The 18,387-nt window shown below is 38.7% G+C and overlaps 1 pseudogene; it reads right to left on the bottom strand.

Annotated features, from left to right (window-relative positions):
- Nucleotides 1-2,849: 2,849 nt before the first annotated feature.
- Nucleotides 2,850-16,419, bottom strand: LOC141319703 (GTPase IMAP family member 9-like; annotated as a pseudogene).
- Between the last annotated feature and the right edge of the window lie 1,968 nt (nt 16,420-18,387).

Raw genomic sequence — 18,387 nt, 5'->3', positions numbered from 1 at the left:
TTTGTTTTATCATAAATTTGACAATTTAGAATGAAGGCACTAAGCATTTATAGCGCAAATAAAACAACTTATGAATACTCAAGTACAAATCAATGTATAAATGCCTGATTTATACAGTTTTACTACTGATTTAACTGTTTATGTTTTGTGTTGCTTTTTGCTTTGGCATAAAGCAACACAAAAGTTCTAATTTGTTCAAGATTATTTTTGTTTAAATAAATAGTTGTGCAGTTGTGTTTGAAAATGCCAACTTGCTTGAGATCCTGATGCAATGTACCAGTTCTGTGTATTAACATTGTATATAAGGGGTCATCGGATGCCCATTTTCCACAAGTTCATATGATTCTTTAGGGTCTTAATGAAAAGTCTCTAATATACTTTGTTTAAAAATTCTCAATAGTAGTGTAAAAAAAAAAAAACCTTTTACCTTGTCAAAATCAGCTCTGCAAAATATCAGCTCGTTTTACTGCATGGGCCCTTTAAATTCAAATGAGCTCTGCTAGCCCCACCCCTCTCTGCCTGGGATGAGATGTTTACTTTAGCCGAATTTAGCGGCGAACCTTGCCAACAAACAAAGTCACACAATGGCGATCGGAGTCAGACTGTTTCAGCTTGGTGAGGGCGGGGCTAAGGTAAGGCGCTCATGTCAATCAAAGTCACACAAGGCTCTATTCAACTATTGTGGGAGGGGCCTCTGTCGGTGTGACGTCACAATGACAAGAAGCTGGGAATGAGCTGATTTTAAAAAGGGGATATTACTTTTAAAGTCCCCCTGAAATCAAAATTAAAGTTTTTTGTTTCTTAGTATGAACTTGTTAGGCTGAAGTTCACTTATAAGCTAGTCCACTCCAAAACAATGACAAAATTCGTTTTCAGAAGATATAAGCATTCAAAAATTACAGTCTCGTCACTTCCGCTCAAACAGATCAATGATTTTTTTGACATCACCGTGCACTTCGGATTCTTGTCAAAGTTTCTGTCCAATCAAATAATCTCTAGAATTCCACAAGTCCCGCCCCCTACACTATACATATTACCTGGTAAAATCACCATTGAAGGAGAGAAAAATGGGAGTGTGTTTTTGGTCCTCCAGGAACTGGAGTTTGACACCCCTGTTCTGGAATCGTATGCATGTGTCCAGAGTAATGAAGTGGGAAACAGTGTACGGATGGAGAAAGAAGGGTTTCTGAGGAGCCTCGCGTTTCTAGAGTCTGCTGGTTTGAAAGTTGGAGCTATTGTAACAGATCGCCATCCATCAGTACAAAAACACATGCGTGAGCAAAGGAAAGACATCAAGCACTTTTTTTGGTTCAATGTCATGTGTCAAAAGGTACGTATCCGTTTCACAATAACACACTTTAGTTTTTAGAGTTAATTGACAATACAAACTTTTACACCGTTCTTTTAGGCTTATCCAAAAAACTGGATGCACTTGGTAAGGAGCGGGGATGTGAGGATGTGAGGAGAATAAGAGAAACGTGCACAATTATCTAAGGAGGTGGACCTAATAATGAAACAGTCCCAACATAAGAACATTCAAGTAACAAAAACAGCATAATTTTCAAAACACAAAAAACATATCTGCATAATTAAACCATTTAAAAGGCTTGTGAACGAAAAACTATGGAATGTCCTGAACCCAGTAGGTGAACGAAAAAAGAAAAAAAAACTACGGATAATATTAAAATTATTCAGGTACCTTTAAGTAGACAATAGCCAGCACCGTTGTAATTCCTGAGTCTGGTATAGTAAAAAAAAATAATAATTTCAATGTAAAAATATTAAAATCCAAGTAGTTTTGCAACTTGTGTTAGTCTCTCAGGCAAAAAGGAACAATAACGAAACTAACGGTACCGACAAGTTGAATATTAGACGCATGGGCGTCGGAAGCAAAATAAATGTGGGTGGGTCCTCCAGAAAAAAATACTGTAGAATTTCAAAGTCCCTTTAAAGTATCAGAATCAGAATCAGAATCAGAATGAGCTTTATTGCCAGGCATGTTTGCACATACTAGGAATTTGTTTTTGTGACAGAGCTCCACAGTGCTACAGAATGACATTGACAAGACGATACATATTAAAATAAAGAACAATATACAAGTATACAAGACAGACAATGTGCAAAAATAGCAAAGACATTTGAATGGAAGTAAGTGTATGTATTCTATAATCTTTGAGTATATGCCATTTTCTGTAGTCTTGTGCCTTTTATTTAATGTGTTTTTACACAATGCAAATAGGTCATATTTACAAATATTACAAAAGACTGCTATAGAAGAACAATTTCAGTGGCGTGAGTGATAATATCACTATCGTATCGTTTTTGACGCGGGAGACCCGAGTTCGCGTCCGCCTTTTGGTGAAATCATTTCCGAAATCGTCTCCCTTTTCACCTATATCATATCGGAAAGGCATTTGTTTATTTGTGAATAAATGAAATAATCGAAAAGTTGAAATAAAGTATCAGCTAGGGTTAGGTGTATCTGAGCAGAAGTTACGCTGCTTTACTTTGCTGTGTCTCAGGAGTGCAGCAGGCACGACCGACTAGTGAAAACCCGGAATGAGTTTAATTGATATGGACTCTGAATAAGCCAAGTGGAATGAATTTGAGGAAACAACAGCATGTAATTTAAGGCTGTAGCTAAATGAAGTTTAATTTATTAAGGCATACCTCATACAATGGATTTGACTGAGTCTAACGGTGCTCTGAAAAGTGCAAAGACATACTCGGTAAAAGTGGGTGGGTCCAATATCATTGGTCTGCAAAAGTGGGTGGGTCCTGTCCCACCCAAGTACAATGGTTCCGACGCCCATGATTAGACGGCTGACATAGAATATGCATTAGCCGCGTTATGGCACATGTTCCAAGTGGACCGACGTTACAAAGTCTTCCGCCTCCATCACCGAAGAGAGCTTCTTCTTACCTCCGTCTTTGGTCCAGATGAAGAGCCTTGCCGGAAAAGTTAGAATTGGCTTGAAACCAAGGTTATATAGCTCCGCCATCACGGGTCGGTATTTAGCGCGCTGGGACGCCTCGTAGATGGCGACTGGGCTGCCCTGGTAAACCAGTTTGCCTCTTTTGGTGCCAGCCTCCCGAATAATCAGTTCTTTCTGCTGGAAGCGGTGCAGCCGAATGATGACTGGCCTCGGCTACTTCCCCGCCGCTGGTTTACTATACAGAGCTCTATGTGCCCGGTCGATCTCTGGGGGATAGGGCAAGACGTCTTTTCCAAGAATGTCTGCCAGTGTAACCGGCAGACAATCCTACCGCACCCGCTCCGAGCGGGTCTCGGGCACTGGACGCACTAACAAGGAGGCTAAAGGCTGCAACCTCTAACGTCAGTCGCTAGTGCATCTCTTGAGATCGGGGAGTGAGGTTTACCTGCACCGCACCTACTAGCTGGCCTCCGTTACACTCACCCCCCTAAACCTCACTCCCGTCCGGGTCACGGCACCAATGTAACCCCTCACACCCGGGTCCCACCGCACCCGCTCCGAGCGGGTCTCGAACCCGGGTCTCCGGCACGGGAGGCGGACACACTAACAAGGAGGCTAAAGGCTGCAACCTCTAGCGACAGTCGCTAGTGCGTCTCTTGAGATCGGGGGGTGAGGTTTACCTGCACACCACCTACTGGCTGGCCTCCGTTACACCAGCACCTGCGCAAAGAAAACCGAAGGTCGGGTCCCTTCAAGCGATTCCGGTATGCCCACAATCCGAATATTATTACGACGGCTGCGTGATTCCAGGTCCACAACTTTATCTTGTAGTTTCGCGCAGCTCTCAGCCAAGGTGGCGCAGGTGGTTTCTAATGCCAGAACTCGCTCGTCTACTACATTGGCATTCGATTCTAACGAAGTAATCTTTTGTGTGTGATCTGACAGCGTAGACTGGATGCGATCGATCTTCTCCTCAAGTGTTGAGATGGTTGTTTTAAACTCGGCCGAAAGGGTCTGGCAATGTTGATTTCAAAAGTTTGATCATCGCCGCCATGTTAAGCTCGCTAGTCCTGTCCTCGGCGGGGTCCGCTTTCAGTTCTTCTTTGCTCTGCTTAAGCGATTTATAAGTCATGTTGTTAATCAAAGTTACAGTGCTGGTTACGAACAGTCCTTTTTGAGGTCCAAATGCAGAGTAAATGGGCTTAACGTGAGGTTAAAGTAAAAAAGTACGGGAGCGAAGGCAAACACGTCTACTCCGTTAGCCCTCTCTACCGGAAGTCCGGAAAAGTTAGTTTTGTATCCAATGTCCACTTCAACAATTTTGTCTCCCAATTAATGGGGCAATAAGAGATTTCTGAGACACTGCTGTTGACCAAATCAAAACACGCCCCTACACAAAAGGATCACACCCCTAACTTTATAGCCCCGCCCCTAAATTCATAAACTCACTGTGCAATTCTGCAGTGTTTCTGAGAAATCGCTTATTGCAACATTGAAGTAAACATTCAAATGTAAAAGATAATTCAATCTCGATTTACTTTTATCTTCAAATGTGTAAATGAGCCTTGTGTCAGTTTGAAAGATTCATCTTAGAGAACAAAAGTAAAGGAAGGTTGACTTTTTTGATCAAATTTATTTGCCTAGCACTTTTTACAGCTTCACAACAAATGCATGACTTTTAAAGTTTTAGGATACCTGGACAAACCTAATGCTGCGTTTATTGATATGTTGACAGCGAGCATACAGAAATGGCCCTTCTCACAACTGTTAATAAAACTCAAGTTGATAAAAACCATGTTTGGTTTTTCCCATTGTTTCCCCCTGTTGGACTGTTGCATTTGGTTTCTCCCTATGCCCAAATTTGGTCTTCCTGTTAATCAGTGTCATTCCCTACACCTGTCTTTGTAATTAGCACCCCTTTATAAGTTCTCAGTTTCTTTGTCTGGCTACAGTGTTATCTACTGTGTGTGAGATCCAGTCTCCTGTCTGTTTGTCTGTTTGTTTGTTACTCTGCCTGAGGATTTATTAAAGACTTTGCATTTACTTCTATGTTGTGTTTCACATTCTTACATGCATTGTGACAATCACTAATAATAATAATAATAACAAGTAATTTATCTAATGAGTTAATTAATGATCTCCCTACTCGATATCTGATAATTATTACATATTTATTTTCATATGGCATGCAGAAGAGACACTGCTGGTTGTGATATCATTATTTATAATAGCAAATCCTTCACTGCTGAAAAAAACAGCTAAAACCAGCCTAGGCTGGTTGGCTGGTCTTAGCTGGTTTAAGCTGGAAGTAGCTGGTTTTCGCTGGTCTCCCAGGCTGGTTTTAGCTGATGGTTTCCCAGCCTGACCAGCTAAGACCAGTCTGGCCAGGCTGGAAAAATGGTCAAAACCCCGCTAAAACCAGCCTGCCGCCGAGCTATGACCAGTTAAAACCAGGCAACCAGCCTAGGCTGGTTTTAGCTGGTTTTTTCACCAGGGTTATTTTTTGTTAGAAATGCTTAGTGTTCATGTGGTGAGAAGATGAGTGTACAGTGTAATCTTTTAACTTGAAAAAGAAAAACATTTAACAGATTTCAAACTTGCTGCTGCTGTTACGGTTTACAAAAAAGCCATTGCTCCTGATAAAATTTTAAATGCTACTGCTGGTCCTGCTACTACTAGTGTTAGTCCTCCTACAACTAGTGCTACTTTTATAAAGTCTGTCTCTTTTTGTTGAAAAGCTTCCCTTTCAACCTTCCCTTTTTTTTGCTGGGCTTGTTTATACATCTGTGTGGTGTAATGCAGTCCTCCTTTGTGACCGTCGTCGTCTCCGTTGCCTCCTCCTCCTCCTCCATTTGGTAGTATTAAGCTTAGTGCTAGTGCCTTATGTTTATGCATTTCATAAGTATTGTTTCTCACCATCTCCTCAATCTTTTTCATCAGTTCAGTGACCTGATTTCTGTTCCATATGCCCTGATTGTTATATGAGTGAAATCTTCCACCACAGTTATTAACAAGTCTTTGGATATGAATATTTTCTCTGATATACTCATCTAATGATTGATCTTCTAATTCATCAGCGTGAGTGAACAGAACGATAGTGTAACGAGTAGCTTCTTCTCCAAAGTTCTCCTGAATGCAGTTCACTGCATTACTCTCTTCGACTGTGAATTTCAAAGCCACACACATGAGGACCAGGAGCAGACATGGAGACACATCTCGCTATTTCAACCTTTGTGTCTTCTTCTGATTTATTCGGATCAAATAGTCCTGGAGTGTCAATGACTGAGATTCTTCTTCCATCCCTCACTATATCTTTCCTCTCACAGGTGTTAGCACCTGATTCTGCTGAAAATTTTGTATGAAAACGCACTTGACCCAGGATGGTGTCAACTCTTTCCCGCTCCAGTTTTACCAAGGAGAACAATCCTCACATCTGATAGAGTGGGAGAGACATATCAAGTCATACCGGTTTAAAAGAGCATGAGAGTGAGTAAATTATGAACTATGCCTTGAACCTTTTGAACTGATGTATTGCAAAATGCCCCATTGTAGTCAATAATTGTATCCCCTAAAACTAATCTTTAATCATCAAAATTACACATTTAAATGTTTTTTCTCATGCCTCAAAACAGCTTGAATGTAACTCTACCCCCTTTGTTTCATTTACTATTCTGCCATACAAAGGCAAAGCGCAGTAACTACACATTTGGTCAAAATTGAGTTAAGGCTTTGTAACAACTGTTTTGTCTTGTGGCAAAGTCTCCTGGTTCAATTGTGTCCCGTTTCAGAGAAACGTGAGTTTCAACATGTTTGACTAGCTGGCGTAAAAACTTTATAGGGATTTTTCTCAGTTTCAGTGTTGGCGTAGTTACTGCACTTTGTCTTTGGAGGGCAGTATATGCTGATCTATGAATATGCAAATGAATCACAAAACAAGTTTCTGAGACAACCTTTGGGAAACCACCGTTTTAAGGGGAGAAAATACCAAGCAATGGTGTTGATTAATGGATTGGCATGTGGTTTGTCTTAAAGCATATTAAAATCACAACAGAGACAAATATACATCATATACTTGATTTTCACTACAGGGGGACTTTAAATCCAATCATTACTAAAATATATAAACAAAGTTTATAAAAATGCCTATATCTATATTTTAAATGACTTCTCATTATATTTAAACACAGAACTGTGTTAACATGTCTGGTGTTTAGATGCTGGTGGACAATAAAAGAGTAAACGCCTATTATATTTAAAACTACATCGTAAAAAACGTTGCTGCCTTATATTTTTAAGAACAATCAACATAGTTGTGTAAGTCAATTCAACATATAATTTCATTAAACTGACATATATCATGTATAACTTTAAATAATGTAACTTTTTTTCCTTAAAATGACGTAAAAAACGTTTTCATAATTTATCAGTCATATGATCATTTACAGTTTATTTATTCAAAACAAGATAAATCACCTTTGGAGAAATGGTCTGTTAGCATATTTTGGATTTGTAACAACGTTTTACTGAATCCAATAAAACAAGACAGATTTTTATCCTTACCAAAAACAAGACAGGTTCTATATCTCAGATGAAGCTTTAGTCAACCCATTCTACTGCTTACTTGAGCTCAAGGATCATTCATTATATGAGAAAATCCAGAGTTACATCAGTTCAGAGGAACATCCAGGAAGAGAGCTCTCATCTTCAATGTGCACAGTGCTGACCTACATACTGCTGATGTCAGAGAAGGTGCTGGATGAGTTCAACCCAAAGAGATTCACTTCTTCTTCAAACTACAAGAGACTCGTTCCAGCTGTGAGATGCTGCAGAAAAGCCCTGTGAGTAATTTTTACTGACTGCTGTTTGATCAAATATTTTATTCTACATTGTTAAACGGATAAATATTAAATTATTATGTAAAATATCTTATTGTCTTGATAGTGAAGTATAAAATATGTTGCAGAAAAACTGATCATCAGAAAATAATCAAAATCAATCAAACCTTCTGTTTTGGCAGATTTGACGGCTGTGGTCTTGATGAAACATGCTGTGAAACAGAAAAGTTTGAAAAGAAAAAAAAGGTTAATTTTCATCATTTTCAAACGTAAATTAGCAAGCTTTTACGTAATAAAAAATGAGCAAGTACGTAATGCTTTTCTGTCAGTTGTTAAACATTTAGTAATCTTCATTAAGATGTATGTGGCTTTTACAGCACAATCACAAATAGACTATACTTCTTAGCATCTTTGCACTTTCAGCAATTCAAGAGATATGATTTGAACACAGGGCCAATGTTTATGGTTTATACTCTTTTTCTTACAGTATAACAGTTAAGTAGGCATTAAAATGCAAATTAAGTATATTAATTTGGGGGAGGGGGTCCTAGTTTTGGTATCAAAATATATAATTTCCATACCAGAACTACATATTTTACAGTCACCGTTATGCAGATTGATAAGAAACACAGCTAAAAAGCTTCCTAACACAGTGTCCTTCCTTCACAAAACTAATATCTACCACAGTTTTATCACAGGTAGAATGCTAAACGTTTCAATACAAGCACTGCAGTGAAATGGAATTTATGCAATATTTCAAACTTTTAACCCTTGGGAGAAAATCAACCGGCGGCAAAAGGTTAAAATAAGCCCAATTCCGTGGGGGGAAAAATGGGGATTCAACACAAACAGCATCCAAAGTAATTTAAATACTCTGCATATTGATAGCGACTGATGTGCGAAAATTATATTCAATATTAGAATGTTTGCAGGAGCGGGATTAAGAAAACAGTCCTGCACAAAGCTGTAATACAAAAACACACACAATGACTGGCAACTGTAGAAAGCAAAAGCTGAATACGTATTTTTTCAAATTTTTCAGGGAAAAGAGGACATATGGTCAAATTTGATAAATCTTTTCTTTATGTTTTTATTCAGAATCAAATGTGCAGTGTTCCAAATGCATTTGTGTGTATTTAAATAAAAGTTATTATAATTATTAACTTTTTGAACACACTGCTATTATTTTGAACACAACTGTACGTCCGAATCTGGCGAGAATTAGTGCACCAACCAGGGAATCTTTGTCTACTCTTTTATGAAAACTGAGGATTCAGACAAACTTATTTGCTCGCCTACTATATAGTAGGGAAGAATGCCATTTTGGACACAGCCAATTTGCGCACATCTATCGGTTTCTTAACTGAACCCCAAGAGATCCATGTTAATTAAGACACAAGAGACTACTGACAAGAAAAACAAGGAATGTTTCATCATGTACTCTGAAAGAAAACAGAAACTGAAACTGCCTTTCTTATTTCAATAGTGAAGACCAAATAAGCTTTATTCAGTCATATTATGTTTTATTAAAGTTCGGGAGGAACAGGTTCAGAAAATAAACAACACAAGAGGAGTACAACCAGTAATCAACCCAGTTAGCAAGATATACACAGCAGACCTACATCTGTTCCTCAACAGTTGTCTAGCATCTTTAGTCTTTCCCATTATTGTGGTTTCAAAGAATGAGATACTGTAGGGATGGAAATTTTGTAAGGGTGGCAGCCCCCAAAGTTAAATTTCAAGTCAACTAAAGGTTGTACTTGATTGCATTGTTCGGGCGCCAGACAAGGCAAAGAATCCAAAATTTTACTAAGTCAAATCAATACTTTTTTATCAATTCCCGAAAACCCGGAATGTGTGTGTGGATCGGCTGTGTGAAGCAGGCAGCTTCTGGGTGGCTAACCAATATACCATTCCGTTCCAATCCGCAGGCAAGGTACAAAAGCCGCTATGGATTTGTATCCATATCGCCACAAATAATAAAAATAATAAAATAAACATGCTGCACTGACAGCACCATGTCAAGCAACTTCAACACTACACCAACATTTCCAACATTCTAGTTGACATCTTGTTACTTATATTCAATCTTTCTTGGCAGAAAAGAGGATGAGCTGTTTGTTGTTTTTCATTTCATTGATCTTTCAGTTCACCAACTAATTTTCCCCGAAAAAGTTCTAGTGCTAGTTTCAAAAAAGTGTATTTACTCTTGAAATTGTCTAGGACTCTTTTTTCTGCCATGTAAATCTCTGCAATTGCTGCTGTGTCTTTCACAGCATTTCTTGAAAGCTGTGGTCATCCTGAAGCCGCTTTGCACAAGTCTGAGGACACGCTGATATCTCTTCACCACATCTGAGATTGAGGCAACTGAAAAGAAAACAATGAACTTCTCTTTTGTGTCTTGTGTGGTGTCTTAGTTGCAGGGTGTGCCACTGTTATGAATCTGTCTTGGTGTTGCAATATTAGAAGCTTTAACACAGAACTCATACATACTTTCCAACAACTTTTATTCCAACAGCTTTTATTTATTCCATTCTTTTATCCTGAATTTTATTGAAAACAAATATATTGTATTATCATGTATCATAAACATTGGTAAAAAACCAAAGGCATTGCAGTTTTGCAGGCCATGTGAGAGCATATGCCCAGGAACTGCTCCATCTCTTCAAAGGTGACATTCAAGGGCATGGTTGGGTCACACTTGATGGCGTAGAGATTGCTCTTCAATGATGTTTCTGCTCAGAAGACACCTGAAGTATTCAATTGGCTCTTTTACATGGTCAGCATGAGGAAGGCTGCCCTTACATTCTGGAGCAGTAGCAGTGCTCCTCTTTTTCCTCCATTTCAGGTTCTTTGCCTTTTGGAAGGGTTTGTACAAGGAAGCTCTAACTTCTTCTTGATCTAATAAAACATAATCAAACATTCATTGTTGTTATGTGGGAAACATCTGGGAAGCTACCCACATAACAATGTACATCTGGCCCAGCTCTGGGCCAAACAAGCAGTTACACTCGGGCCAAATGCAGCAAAGAATTATGGCTCTTGTGTGGCCCAGATCTGGACTACAGAAAAAAGAGATTTTCATCCAGTTTCCAGATTCTTCACTAGTAGCTCCATGGAATCCAGCATACTTGGGGTCAGGAGTATTGACACCTTTCTGTAACGCTTGCCTCTAATTTCGACGCGCTGGAAATGTTAAACTTCAGATAAAGCATCAGCGGCATCTGAATGTAAATCAGATGTGTTTCGGAGAAGATACGAATTCTACCTCATTTTTGAAAAGTCTTCTGCTCTCCTGCGATTAAACACAATTACATCACACAGAGTTACTTGGGCAAGATTTGTCCAGTTCTTCTGACTTTTCAAGTTTGAGCTTTTCTTGGTAGAGTTCAGTTTGATTGCGGAGATACATGTGCATTTTTTTTAACATCCTCTGTAAGTTCAGGAGAGTTCCACTTTGCTTCGTTAAGCGTCTTCAAGGCTGAGGCGGACACCAATTCATTCCATTTTGCCGAATACATGTGCTGAAACATTTTGACATTTTTTACGTCGTTTTCATCTCCTGCGATCATCGCTTCACATTCTGCAATATCGGACTTTTTTTTAGGTTGTGCCCCAGTTTTAACGCCAAAGATGGAATTCCAAAGACCTCATCTTCATCTCTGAATCCTGATGTTTCTTTAACAGCCTTGATAACAGGATGGAAGTTGCAGGTATGAAAAAGTCTTTTATACTCTGCAGCTTTCCCATTTTCCTTGCACTGATCAACAGCCTACCAGCCTCACACTTTAGTTCTAATGTGTTCGTGCTTGGTTTTGTCATTGCCAATCTTGTTAAACAGGTGTTCTCTACATTTGATGATGCATGCATCACTTTTAACAGCAAATGTTACTTCATCTTGCTTCATGTCACTGATCAGTTTCCAGTTTTTTTGCTACTCCTTCAGGAACAGGCTCAGCATAAGCACATAGTGTCTGAACTCTGGATCTACCTGGTTTTGTGACCTGGAACTTCCTGGCCAAGTTGCACCTTGACATAAGCGTCCAAAGTGCTTTTCTTCTGAACAGCCCTTGGCAGTTTAAACAGTTCATGTAATCCTTCACATTAACTTGTTTCGCACTGGATTGTTGACGGGGCACCAGCACTCCTTTACCAGATTTAAGAACGTCTGTGTTGTGTGCACGGTTCCCTTTGTTCCTCAAAAGGTCCAGATGATCCTCCTTTCTTTAGATCCCTTTAGGTAAGCGTCTTGCCATTTTACAGAATGTTAAACCAGCATATGCTGGTTAGGTATGTTTTGGTGCTGGGATGCTGGTTTTAGCTGGTTTATGCTGGTCCTTTGCTGGTTTATACTGGTGCTTGACCAGCAACATGACAAGCATAAACCAGCAAATGGCCAGCATAAACCAGCTAAGGACCAGTATTAACCAGCAAAGGACCAACATTGTAACGATTGGTAAATAAGCAAAAGGGAAACAAGTGCAGGTTATGATGTTTATTGAAAGATGAAGTAACTGAAGGTGAACAGAATCCAGGTGAGGTGAAACGGTGATTCTGTGGTGGTGAGATCTCTCGGCTGACTGATGCAAGGACTGGATGGCAGAGTGTCCAAGTGTAGTGATGTTTCCTGTGAAGTGAAGACGATCCAACGACGACATACAAATCCACGAATAACAACATACGAACCAGACAAGAGCACGCACATCCAACATGAACTATCGGACAGGGGCGAAGAGAATGGCGTGAGTATAAGTAGCAGACGGTAATGATAGACACCTGGTGCCGGACTGATTAGCAGCTGCGCTGAATGAGCATGACGAACAACACAGACAGACACATGATCACGAGACAGAGCACATGTCATAATAAACAACACAGACAGACACATGATCACAAGACCTGAGAACACGGCAGATGCATGAACCGTGACAAACATAAACCAGCTAAAACCAACATCCCAGCACCAAAACATACCTAACCAGCATATGTTGTTTTTTTTCAGCAGGGACCCTCAGATTCTTCTGAATCTGTCTCCGAATTAGGGACATATTCGTCTTCGCTATCAAAGCTGCTTTCTGAGGTTTAGTGAGGTCTTAGTTAATACCAAATTTATATTTAGCATTAATAGACATAAATTCACACAATATTGTTTCAGTTGCACGTTTATGTTACCTCATCTAGTTTATGGATTTATTAAAAGGTTAACAATTATAAGCTTAATAAACACCAAAGACTTTGAATATACACTTGCCCTGTGTACTTTGAGAAAACTGGTAACAAAAACCTACTCCCCAGTATTATAAACAGAGAAATTCCTAAAGTTCTTAAGTTACTCCAAGTAACTTAAATCTTCAAATTAAACTCTTTATACTTTGAAATTTCCATGTTCTTAATTCTTATGTTTAAATTTTGACAAAAAGGACCTTATGCATATAAATGCTCATAGACTAATCAAGTTGAATTGCAACAAATTAAAAATCAATAAATCTAACAAAAAAGCAAGTATTGTGATTAGGGGTGCAACGGATCGTAGATGATCCGTGATCCGTACGGACCGGACCCTGCGGTTCGGTACGCATGTGGTTCGCGGATTAACTGTTAAGTTTAACCATCATAGAGTAAAAGTTTATAAGTTGCACATGTTTTGTCTTGCCAATTTACCATTTCAAACAGTTTAAACCGCTGCAGCAAAAGAGAACATGCGCGCTGTTTTTTTATGCATGTATTTTTTTTTCCGCGGCCGCACACAAGCGAGCACGCGCACAGAGAGACAGAGAGAGACGCGCAATTTAGACTGCGTGATTCACAGATTGATTCCTCTTCAAAACTTATCTTAACATACATGCAAAGTTATGTTTAAATACCCGTTTTGGTATTCTGGTAAACACAGTCGTTTATGTCTTCAGTGAACTGAAACCGCTGAGAAAGATGCGTGCCAGTATTAGGTACGTGCATTAGGCCTTAAAGAGACAGCATCCTATAAATTCCTGCAGTGCGAAGCACTAGTTATTTTCCAATTAATTATTAAATTTCTGCACCTGAATACTAGTGTTATTGATTTTATTAATAACTTTATTGTATTCATCTACACTTGTCATTTGTGTAATTGTTCTTGTTTTGTTACTGACTTTATGAGTTCAGCTAATGGATTTTTTGCTGTGGATTAGAAGAACTTAGCATTAGGGTTGCCACCCGTCCCTTAAAATACGGAATCGTCCCGTATTTGAGAATGAAATTGCGCGTCCCATTTTGAATCAATACGGGACGGGTTTTGTCCCGTATTTTTTATAAAAAAAAATTAAAACAGCGTCTCATGCAAATAATCACTGCGGTAAAGCCAGCCGCGGTTCAGAAAAACACGGTCAAGCCAGCCGCGATTGATTTTAAGTGTGCGCGCATACTACAGTGATTACTGCAGCATTTTTGAGATATGGGACATTATTACATACGGGGTATATAGACACCATTTCTAAAAAGTAGCAAAAAACAATGTAAAAATGAAAAATGATCCGATCCGTGACTCAAAATCCCTGATGTGATCCGAACCGTGAGTTTTGTGATCCGTTGCACCACTAATTGTGATGTATGGCTGTGTGATATGTAAAAACTATTTTATTGACTGTGATATCTGACAATATCGTCAGATATCAATGGAACGATTTTCAGTTCAATTCAACAGTTGTTTTTATGATACAGAATTGAATTTTAAATACTGAATAAGAGCAAGTTACAAATTAACAACACTAATGTAATAAAGCTAATGTTTCATATTAAACATATACTACGTACTGTTTTATATTAAAAGAACAACAAACCGTTAATTAAATTGAGTTTCCTGTATCACAGGCCACTGTCAGATAAAGCACAACCAAACTGATGTTTGTTTTACGGTGTGTATCGGTGGTGTCATCTCCAGCAGACGCAGAAAAGAAGGGGCATAATGAAATGAATACTTACCACTGATTTCCTTGTAGAGAGTGATTGTTTGGCTAGGAGCTTGGGAACGTCTGAAGACACAGAACTGTCTGGATTTTCCTTTGAATCCTCCTGTGCAGCTTCACATGATGTTTGACATTCATTAGACATTCGGTTTCATGCAAATTAAACTGCTTGCACCTGTTATTTTTTTAGCTCAAATTTAGTCAGATGGACATAAATACAGTATATGTCCTTTATGTTGCACCTTTATGTTAACCATCTAATTTAATTAAACAATTAAACTACATGACATTATACTATAAAACCAATACTAAAATGTTCAGAAAAACATCCTTGTCAATGCACAAGACATTTGGAATTAGCACTTTATGGGTTTTATAATAATTTTACAACTTTTAATGTATGAAATAATATAAATTAATTAAACAACAGCACCTTTTGAGATAAATGTATCAAAACAACTGTAAAAATCCCTAAATATTTTCCACCGTCATGTACAAGGCTTGTTTGTTCAGAATAATCCATGATTGTTTTTATATACAGTACTGAAACGGTATTTTTGGTGTTTAATATACTGTACCCACTTAAATTCATTAAACTCTGACACCGTTTGATAAAAAAGGTATCAAATCAACTGTAAAAATCTCTAAATATTATCCCCTGTCATGCACAAAGCTTGTTTTTTTTTTCAGAATATTCCTTTGTTTTTATATATAGTACTGAATCTGTATTTTTGATATGTGTAATATAGTGTACTAGGGGAAAAAAATTACATTGCGATATTTTTTTCCAAACGATATATATTACGATACTGAGAGCCATCAATCCAGGCTAAAGTCAATAATTCCCAATAATTACATATTGATAATTTCAAAAAGTCACTTAATATTTTATTCCAAAATTAGAACATTTCTGTAAACGCAAAAGCAGAACACATTTTTAAATAAAACAGCAGTTTTACACCAACCCCCCTGATTGGTTTACAACAATATAACTTAAAATAAATATATTTTTTTATAAAACAACTTGTAAGCATTTTGATTCACAAGTCAACTTTTCTTAGCAAAAGTGCCAAAGTAAAACAAAATAAAACTTCTAAACTGAGTATTCTTCAGCATGATCATGATCATGCATTCTTATGTATGCTGTATGCTTTGCTTTCTCAAGGTTTTTAATTAAGAACTCAAGTCTATCAACCTTTGCAGGCTTGAGACAAGTTCGTTGGCAAGTGACAATGTTGCCACTAGTACTGAAAAGTCTCTCTGACAGCGAGCTTGTCGCAGGAATACACAGGTATTTGCGGGCAAGTCTGGCGAGATGAGGAAAGCTTAGTTTGTGTACTTTCCATCATGCAAGTGGATCCTCCATTTTGTCTATTGGAGGTGTTAGCAGGTAAGTGTTTAACTCTGCTTCCAAAGCATCCTTTAGGGTCAGAGAGGAATTACCCTTTGCTTCAGTTTCTCTTTGTTTAATGAAGCTTCCCAATGACTTCTTTGCTTTCTTTGCTTGGGGTGCACTGGTAACGTTGGGCTCCACGTCAGTGCCGCAACTTGACATTCCATCATCTGTGATGCCACACTGGCCTTAACTTGGATCTTCTTGTCTGCACTGATGAAGTCCATCTTGAACCTGGGGTCCAAAAAAGATGCCATATCTAGCAGCTTCTGAGTATCATCATCTTCGTATTTCTCATTGAGGTAGTCCAGCATCTTCTTCTTTATTTTTTCTGGTCAGGTCTGTGTCTTCCTCTCGCAATTCCAGTAACGAAGAGCTGAAGAACTGGCTTTACAAAGGAGACACTGACGTATTCATCCCCTGAAAGTGCATCAGTGAAATCCAGCATTGGGCCCAGTGACTTGCTTACAGTTTCCAGCACATCTATATCTTGCCAGGTTGGAATTAGATGCCGCAGCTTCTTGTCTGCAGACAGGACCTGAGTTAAAGCCTGCTGCTGCTCTAATATCCTGCTGATCATCATCTGTCTGGAACCCCATCTTGTTTGGCATTCTGAGATGAGACGATGTTGCCACTAGTACTGAAAAGTCTCTCTGACAGCGAGCTTGTCGCAGGAATACACAGGTATTTGCGGGCAAGTCTGGCGAGATGAGGAAAGCTTAGTTTGTGTACTTTCCATCATGCAAGTGGATCCTCCATTTTGTCTATTAGAGGTGTTAGCAGGTAAGTGTTTAACTCTGCTTCCAAAGCATCCTTTAGGGTCAGAGAGGAATTACCCTTTGCTTCAGTTTCTCTTTGTTTAATGAAGCTTCCCAATGACTTCTTTGCTTTCTTTGCTTGGGGTGCACTGGTAACGTTGGGCTCCACGTCAGTGCCGCAACTTGATTTCTCCTGAAATTCCATCATCTGTGATGCCACACTGGCCTTAACTTGGATCTTCTTGTCTGCACTGATGAAGTCCATCTTGAACCGGGGGTCCAAAAAAGATGCCATATCTAGCAGCTTCTGAGTATCATCATCTCCGTATTTCTCATTGAGGTAGTCCAGCATCTTCTTCTTTATTTTTTCTGGTCAGGTCTGTGTCTTCCTCTCGCAATTCCAGTAACGAAGAGCTGAAGAACTGGCTTTACAAAGGAGACACTGACGTATTCATCCCCTGAAAGTGCATCAGTGAAATCCAGCATTGGGCCCAGTGACTTGCTTACAGATTTCAGCACATCTTTATCTTGCCAGGTTGGAATTAGATCCCGCAGCTTCTTGTCTGCAGACAGGACCTGAGTTAAAGCCTGCTGCTGCTCTAATATCCTGCTGATCATCATCTGTCTGGAACCCCATCTTGTTTGGCATTCTGAGATGAGACAATGCGATGGTACATTGAGTTCCTTCTGGACTTTTGCCAGGGCATCGCTGGCCTTCCAGCTGTGAGAGAAGAGGCTCACCATCTTCTTGCGGACTCCTATAGCACAATCAATGTGCCAATCCTTTTTCACTGCATTTTCTAAGCGGAGAAAACAAACAAAACGAAAAGGAAAAAAGTTTTCGGTGCTGATGCAGGACGTGTTCATGTAAACGGCACCTAAAAGCTGTCACAAAGAACCAGCATGATTTTAGGAATATGTAAAATATTGCAATGAGACATTTTAATTGTTTATTAATAACTGCGAACATAAAAAATAAAAGACAAAAGACTTAAAAAAAAAGACAACCATCAATTTTTTGGAAAAATGGATGGATTTATAGCATTTTGAAAAGAAAAATTTTTTACTTTGAATTTATCAGCAACAATATAGTTGTTTGATTTAATAATCATTATTCAACATGTTCAGACTAAGCAAAAAACATTTTAACAGGATGAATTGAATATTCACAAAATGTGTGGGTCTAGGTAAAAGACATTAATTTTCCCTGAAAACTATTGAAATGGAGTTATCACGTTTTGGAAAAGAGCTCCTCAAATGTGCTCATAAAACTATTTTTTGCCACTGATTCAATAATAAGTTGTTTAAAATTAAATGTTTAGTGCCTGTATTTTTTTCTTACATTTTAAAGCTCTACGTACACACATGCAACAAATTCATTTTACAATTTTGTCAGGTTCAGGACAGGTTATTAAGTAAAACAGCTGAGTAAAAATTAGAGATGTTCCGATTCCATTTTTTCCCTCCCGATACCGATTCCGATACTCGTGCTAAGGGTATCGGCCGATACCGAGTACCGATACC

This window comes from Garra rufa, chromosome 1 (assembly GCF_049309525.1).
Source record: "Garra rufa chromosome 1, GarRuf1.0, whole genome shotgun sequence".
NCBI lineage: Eukaryota > Metazoa > Chordata > Actinopteri > Cypriniformes > Cyprinidae > Garra > Garra rufa.
This window is presented reverse-complemented; position numbering and strand designations above follow the sequence as displayed.